This window comes from Rhipicephalus sanguineus, chromosome 7 (assembly GCF_013339695.2).
Source record: "Rhipicephalus sanguineus isolate Rsan-2018 chromosome 7, BIME_Rsan_1.4, whole genome shotgun sequence".
Classification (NCBI taxonomy): Eukaryota; Metazoa; Arthropoda; class Arachnida; order Ixodida; family Ixodidae; genus Rhipicephalus; species Rhipicephalus sanguineus.
The window spans coordinates 40,642,405-40,651,204 of record NC_051182.1 but is presented as its reverse complement, the minus strand read 5'-3'; positions in this window follow the sequence as shown (position 1 = coordinate 40,651,204).

Below are 8,800 nucleotides of genomic sequence, written 5' to 3'. Positions count from 1 at the left end.
GATGTGATGGGCACCTCAACATTCTCTCCACTCGTGCATGCTTTTTTAGCTAATTCATCTGCTATTTCATTCCTTGTTATTCCTTTATGAGCTTGAACGTATCTTAGGGATATGTTGTAGGTTGGCAGTGATAATATATTCTGTTTGATAGAGTACACGAAGTAATTCTTATGATGGGAATTTTCTAAGCATTTTAATAAAAGACAGATAGACTGTCTCTTAGAGTTTTGAAAGACTTGTAACAATCCATGCTTTTAATTTTTCCTGATGCTTCTCTGATTGCGATTGCTTCTGCTTCGAAGTTGCTGGAGTAGTTTGGTAGTTTAAATACCTTGGTCTCTAGTATAATGCCATTTTTGTCGATGACTACGTAACTGGCTCCGCATTTGCCATTTTGTTCTGATCCATCGGTATATATGTTAATATCAGCACGGATTGGATTTTTATTATGTTTGATTGATTTTAGATTCGCAGGATGGATTGCCCATAAGTCGGGGGATGGAGCTATGTCGTTTTTAGTGAATTGCTTTCCATTCCATTCAAATAGTTTTTTGTCATCTTTAATTGGGTAAAGCTCATTTTCTTTTTCTATTGTTAAGTGAATTGGTTGAACTTTTATTATGACATTTAGTGCCGTGTTTGGTACTGTTTGGTATCCTTTACATATTTTAATTAAAGGTTGCCGTTGTATACTTTTAATTTCCTTATTATGTGACTTTTATTAGAATACCATATTGGTGACGCATAGACAGTTGCTCTTTCAATACCTCTGATGTAAATATCTGTTAGTTGTTTGGTTGAAATGCCCCAACTGTTGCCTGTCAATTTAGCTAATCTTATTGTAAATTTTTGTATCTTATCTTTAATATTGTTAAGATGAGTCAAAAAAGAAAACTTATACTGTCAAAGGTTACTCCCAAGATCTTTATTTCGCAGGATTTTTTTATATTATTGTTCCCCAATTTGAATATGGGTGGTCTATTCTGGTATTCCTTTCCTAATATTAGGTATTTACACTTACTGTGAGAAAATGTTAGCTTGTTTTCCTTACTCCCCTCTTGTACTATTCTAAGTGCTTGATTACTCATATTTTCCATTTGTGCCCTGGTTTGAGCTGTTATCACTAATGTTATATCATCTGCGAAAGCCTGGATTTTTGTTCCAAACGGTATTTCTGTGTTTAGTATTTTGGCCACTATGATATTCCAAAATATCGGGCTCAGTGGTGAACCATGTGGTGTACCTCCAATTAATTGGAATTCAATGTTTTGTGATGGTAGTTCATATGTTATGCTTCTTCCATGAATTAAGTGTTTAATAACCTTTATGATATATGTCGGCATTTTCAATTGCATAAGTTCAGTTAAGATTCCACTTGAATCTACGCTTCCAAAAGCGTTTTTTATGTCTAGGGATATAATAGCTACTGTAAGTTTGTCTAATTTTGCTTTTTCCACTGTAGTTTTTAGTGTCTGTAATACGTGCACTGCTGATGTTCCATAGGTAAATCCGTATTGATTCTGTGGAATAAGTCTGTTAATGTGGAAAGGATGGTAGATTCTTTGATACAGTAATTTTTCATAGATCTTGCCGAATATAGAGTTAATTACAATTGGTCTAAGGTTACTTGGATCAGTTTGTCCTTTATTTCTTTGCTTAGGAATTAAAATTATTTTTGATTTTCTCCATGCCCTCGGAAAATAGTTTAATTTGAGTGCTGTATTTAATATAAAATGAAATATCTTTTTATGTTTGATATATAGTGTCTGTAGAATTGATGTTGTAAGGTTGTCTGGCCCCGGTGCTGTTCTCTTCCGTAAACCTCTAATTACGTTACTTATCTCCTCTTCAGAGAATGGTTGTACCTCATCCTGGATTTCGTTATTTAAGCTTTGGCTCAATGCAATTCCCACCTTTGTATTTGCGTCTACGTTCTGTTCATTACATTGTTCCCTTGTGGTTTTGTATAGTGCTTTTATGATTTCTGTTGCTGTTTCTTCTATATCTGTTGTTAGGTTTCCGTCGGCTTTCATAACTGGATTTAATACTATCGCCTTTTTAACCTTGTTTGTAGCAATTTTATATGCCAACTTGAAAGAGTTTTTCTTTCTCATTTCGGCACAATAGTCTTTCCAAGAAAGGGCTTTGCTTTCGTTAATATTTTTCTGATAAGTTGCAAATGCTCCGTAGCATTGCTTGTATATCTCTCGCTGGATTCCGTCTCTTGCTTTCTGAAATCTCCTTCTGTGAGCCCTAACTATTTTGCGTTCTATCTCCAACTGTAGTGTCCACCACGGTTTGGCTATTTTCTCCAAAATACTTTGTTTTACTGTTTTCGAATATTTGTTTTTTAGTTTGTCTATTTTTTGGTATATCTGATCAATTAAGTCGTCTAGTTGGTCTGAGCTTTCTATGTCTTGTTCAACTATTTCATCAAACCACATATCTTGTCCTAGTTCTTGTAATAATTTAAATTCCCCTGTTTTAGTAAGCCTTTTCTGTCTGTTTTCTTTTCTGTTAAATATTTTTAGTTGTATATATTTATGATCAGATTCGCTGGGTACATCTACGACTTCCCAATGTTCTATGTGGGGTAGAATTGACTGAGTTGTCAATGTTATATCTATCCAACTGCGACCGTTTTTGGTTTCAAATGTGGGAATGATTCCATCGTTACTTTTATTTAGATTATTTGAATTGATAAATTTAAGCAATTCCCTCCCTCTTGCATCGGTTATTTGTCCACCCCATAGAGTGTTTTTGGCATTAAAATCTCCTGCTATATTTATATGTAGCGTTTGACTGTATATATTTTTCAATTATTGAGATTGTGCTTTCCAGTGCGCCTTTAGGGGGGATGTAGCAGTTCATCATGGTGACTTTCGAACTATACCATTTTATTTTAATTATATTAATTGTCTGCGATATGTGGACTAAAAAGGCTTCAATTTCTTTGTCGTGAACTATGACTGCAGTTTTAGGTGAATCCTCTGTGGCTAAAATTCAATCTTTGAGTGAGAAACCAATTATTTTATTCTTTAACGTGTAAGGTTCCTGTAACAATGTTATGTTTTATTTAAATTCTAATAAGTTGTTTGTTAGTGTTTTAGTAGCCTTGATTGGGCGACCTAGATTGACTTGAACGATTTCAAGCTGTTCTGTGTGGTCAGCCATTTCTCTGGTGCTTCTCATTAAGCTTGTTTGGATTAAATAGAAGTCATTTCTGACTAGGTAAACCTAAACGTAATTGGTTTAAGAAATTGAATGATTATGCTACAAAGTAAAATAAAGTAAGGTAACTAAATAAACCTACTTGGTTCAAGCAATGAAGTGATTGAGTTATGAAGTAAGCTAAAATAAAATAGTTGTCTAAACCTATTCGGTTTCTGCGATGAAATTGGTTAGTTTTAGCGATAGGGGTAAATGTACTTAAGTTAGATGTTTCACTCTAGAAAAGTCTATTGATACTAGAAGGGGTTGTCCTAGTTGAATCCAATCTCCCTTCGTTTCTTGTGATATCGTTCCTCAAACGTGGGGCATGGCCCGTCCCACATCGAGTGATTCACCTCATCCTTCCCGGCATCGACGCACAGGGAGCATCTCTTTTGCTTTTCTTTACATTCTTTACAATAATGCTCTCCTGAACATTCTGTGCATCTTGCACCCTTTGAGAAGCATTTCTCCTCCTTGTGCCGTACTCTTGTACAGAATGTACACTTAAATAGATACACGTTCTCCATTGCTCTACACTTGGACTATCCTAAATATAGGCTTCTTCTTTGCACTACCTCATTGGCTAGGCTAAGGTTCGCGATGCGAAGAGTAATGTGGGAACCGAATTTCCTCTCTGATCTCCAGACAACCTTTATGTCGTTCACTGATCCCTCTAGTCCATTCTGTTCAAGGAGAATGTTTGGTATGTCCGCCGATTCTACATTTTTGTCGACTGAGATAAGTCTCATCTCTGGTTGTGGTCCTTCTACTAGTTTGGTGTCGTAGTGCATTGTCTCATGATGCTCTTGCAGCCTGTCTTTCAATTTTTGTATGGCCGCAGCAGGGGCAGCGGTAACCGCTATGCCTCCTTTAATCTGCCTGAGGCCAACCTCTTTTAGCCCGAGAGCAGCCGGGTCAAAATGCTTAACTCAGTTTGTTTTCACCTTTCCCGAGATGCCTTCTTCTTGCTCATGTTCAGGAGGCCTGACTAGAAGGATTGCCTTTCTCTCAAGGCTCGTTTCTTCCTTTCGTTGCTCCTGATATTCTTCGTTTGAGTTCGATTTTGTCACCTATGCGAATGTGCGCGTCACATTAGGTTTAATGTTTGTCAGTTCCTTGATTCTGCCTTCGAGATGCGCGTTTTTTTCTACGACCTGTAGGGCGGTAGCCTTAATTTTCTGGAACTAGTACAGCATGTTTTTTAGATCCTGTGCAGCTTCCGGTGCCTTTTGCTGTGTTACTAAAAGATGGTCAATGAAGTCTTTGTCGCACTGGAGAATTACACTCATTCTGAGATCTCTCACGATCTCGGCTTTATCACTCTCCTCTCTGTGTACATTATCTTTTCCTTCTGTTGGGTCAGCTCTAAAATCGCTATCTTTTCCTGTTTCCGCACGCGATTGCATCTTAGGCTGACTGCCAGAGCATGGATCAGTGTCAGGCGTATCTTGACTTAGGTCCGTGCAGTCGTCCCACCAATCAGGCCTTCTTCTCTGTGTTCTGCGTCCCTTCTATGAATTGAAAACCTTGTCCAGTCCCGCCTTTGCTCTTTCGGCATGCGGCCGAGCTCTGATTGCACGCTTGTTCTTTGTTTTCTCTCTTCTTTCCTTCATTGTTCCGGTCCTTTGCGGAACTTTTCTTGGTTTTAACTTCTCCTGTCATTGTTTGGGATTGACTGCCTACTAACCGAACCCGTCCGACGTTTCTGACCGGTCAGTGTAACAGTGGATTTTTTTTTTTAGAGGGAGATACGTTACGGTTGCGTGCAGTAAAGAAGGCGCTCGGATCAGTTGCGTGCAGTATGTATTCCTTTGGTAGTAATAATTGTAATTCTTTTTTTTTTTTCTAAATTCCAACGGAAACACAGAAATACAGTTTGAGATGGGTTAACCCATCCTGTACCTTCCATCTATCGTAACAGTTTTGTTCTAGAATCAAGATTACATGTGATGTTTCTAGATTCAGATTTGGTGTTGAACCGGTTCGATATGGCTGCCCTTGCAAACGATCTTTCCGTTGATTTTTCAATCGCTTGCTACATCATTAATGCGGCGAAATACTTCAGGAAAATACCGTGTCTTATAAAATCAAGGACGGAGAATCGAATGAGAGAGTTTGTTTTCTCCGATGTCGCTTAGTTTTCTTTGATTGAGGGGGATTTGTTTCTCTACCAAGCCATATGACTCATATGGGGGCAAATACATGTAAAACTTCAAACGCGTGTAACTCCTCTTCTAAAGTACTTAGAAAAATACGAATTTTGGATTGGCGTTCCCCTCAGAATTTTATGGGAGGAATACGAAATGTCGATGCTTGCAACTTGGAGTAAATATTTTTTTAAAATTTATTGAACTTCCACTCTATTGGTGCTAATAGATGATTTGTTTACATTTTCAAATCTATAGCTTCTCAGAAACTAACACAAAATAACACTCCGACCTTAGTGAAATCGTGATCGTGAACACTTCACGAATCGATTGATACTATGCTTGTCCGGTTATCAACGAGATTTCCCAATATAAAAGTCGAAAAACGAGGGGCTCACTCACCCGCTGCAGCCCGTGGCGTTGCAAACGCCAGTCAGAGGCGCTATCAAGCGGCACCAGCGCATTGTCAGACGGCGACTGCACTGCGAAGGCGAATAGCTGCTCGCGCCATGGCTATGACGTCACCCCTCTCGAATGCGCAGAGAAGCAGCGGCGAGTCGCCCGCGCCGGCGCCAGTCTGTCTGCCCGCCTACGACGCCACTCCTCCCGCTCTCCGCCAACAGCAGCGGCGGGCCGCGCGCGGCGCTGGCGGAGAGCGCGTGAGATGCCGGCTCCGCACTGATCCTCGCGCATGTGCAGCACGGCTCATGATCCACGCGAAATCGGCTCTGGCTAGGCAAGTGTCGCTAACGCTACAAAACAAACGTCACAAATGCCACTGTAACCTCGGTGCTGCGCCTCCACTTGTACTTCACAATTTGTATGCGTACGTCCGCCCCGCACCGCCAATGCCGCCGAACCGGTTGAGGGGAGATGCGGGCGACACATGTTTATTACCGTTTTTATTTCAGTTATTTTTAACGCAATATCTTCAGTTCCCCCACCGCTAGCCAAAGTGTTTTTTCGCGACAAGAAGCGCGCTGCTGTGATCTCATAGACGGTATCAAATTAACTCAATATCTTTAACGGCTCATTTTACTGAAATTAATTTATGAAATTTGAGTTCGCTCATTACAGCCCTAATTAGTGGGCTAGAGAATAAGGAAAAACACGACTGGTTAGCCCAGAGTATGACGTTTATTATTATGAAAAGGGAACAAAGAATAAATTATTAATTAGTATAATTAGAGACAGTTAATATTGCCAGTCATTAGGCTTGATATTAACGTCGTAATAACTTCAGAAATACCAAAGCTGGGATTTCCGAATTTTAACGGTGTTGGGAAAGCTACTAAGTTCTTGCGTGGTAGAGATTAGGATTCCGCTAGGTGAGGTACTGCGGAAGTTGCGGGCGTTCGAAAAAAAAAAAAAAACGCGTATTCGAAGTGTTGTTTTGGTAGTGTTTTGCACTATTTTCCGCTCCAAAAACCACAAATACCAGCTTTATCCAGAAGAATTGGTAGCGGCCTTGATCCCGCTATGTTTATTCACAAAATGACACCAATATGACATGGTTATCACCAAAATTGCAACATTTATAGGTACAGGGGTGGTCAAAAGTTCCCAGGCCGCAACGCCCGGCCGAGGAGCAGCAGCTGGCTGCTATCGGGGCGCTGTTATCGCAATCACGGCTTGGCGCACGCTGGCGTCGAGCGTGTGCGTGAAGAGGGGGGGAGGGGGTACATCCCTCTTCCTTTCTTGCTCTCCTTGATAAGAAAGCGACGTATAAACTTGGTGCGTCATGTTCCCTCACTGTCCGCTCTTTGATGTTTTACTACTGTGCAGCGTGTAGCGAGCCGGTATTCTTCCGGAAAACTGACGCATCATGATTGCGGCCACATTTAGCTAGACACCATATACATTACCGTGGTTTTCGGCTTCCTGGAAAACAATATCGTGCGTTTAACTTTCCATTCGCATTGCGGTGGTTCTATCAGCCGTCTGCGCAGTCCAATTCGCTGCATACGAGCATGGTCGGAGCCCGAAATGTATTCAGAAGAGCTTGTGTTGGGGCTAGTTGAAACATCTTAGTGGAATAAGCAGCGCTGCACAGTAGTAGTTTATACCTAGCTTTCTTATGAAGGAGAGCAACAAAGAGAGAGGGATACACCCCCCCCCCCCCCTCCACGCACACGCTGGACGCCAGCGTGCGCCAAGGCATGATTGCGATGGTAGCGCCCCGATAGTAGCGAGCTGCTGCTCCGCGGCCGGGCGTTGCGGCCTGGGAACTTTTGACCACCCCTGTACATATATGAAGAACTCACTTACCCACGCCGACAGAGCGTGCTGAAGGTTCGAAGTCGACGTTGACGTCGTGTAGTGTTTCCCGTGCTGGCGCCGGATGGCGCCGCTGAACTGGAGCTACAGCCAGCGTATCCCTCACCTTGGTCGATTGTCTCTGTTTACTTGCGAATCACGTGCGTTGGAAACACAGCAGCCGTGCCCAAGTTAGATCAGTCGCCTGGTCGCAGCTGCCTCGTTCGCCTCGCAACGTTTTAAAGGCGATACTTTTTCTTGGGATGCTTCGCAGAAATTTTGGTCTGTCTGTCTGTCTGTCACACGATACAGCCGGGCCTCTGACACTACGACTACTTTCGGTAAGGGAAATAAACCATCGACATGATTTTGGTAGCAAGCGAAAATTCAGCAACCTTTGCATATGTGGCTTTACCTTTCCAAGCTACACATCAATAAAGTGAAGTTATGCAATTATGTGTCGAAATAAAATGTTCCAGGCTATTTCCTTTTTAACACCCCATATATTTAGTTAGACGTTTCCCTCGTTGCGCCGACGGGCGGCGCTTTCGCTGTTATCTGTTGTGCTGCCATTCCGCAAGGTAAATATAACTGGTAGCGAAGCTTTCATAGAAGCCCATACGTTCAAAAAATGGCGGCTAATCAGATGCTCATGTGGCTTAGCGCCATCTATGTGAGGAGGGAACACTTCCGGCGGAACAAAAACAAAGCGGATGTGACGCAACATCCTGTATTTAGGTGACGTCATTTTGTTGGCCCTAGCGCGAAATTTGATCTAAAAATTGTTTTCGTGGGCCTCTGATCACTAAGTAGTCGCATTAAGGCGAGCTGATGAGTCCATGACTAGTGCGCTTCAAGTCAACGCCAGCTAAACTAATATCGAGTCATGACTAGACAGTTGTGTAAGTGTACTGCCGTTTAATTCGCCTTGGTTTTACTAGGAAACTTATCCTTGGAACTTTTATTCAGCGTTTGTGGCATCTTCCGTAGTCGGATTAAAGCAACCAACAGCGTACGCCTCATATTTGCAGCGTTGCTTATTTGCTTCGCACATACGCAGGTTTCTTAATAAAGTAACCATTGATTGTGTGCTTCAGTTCTATCAAGAAGAAATGACGCCTAGTCCCGCCAAAATTATGACATTTCAGTTTTAGTCAATGGTCTCAATAATGCAATTTTATTAC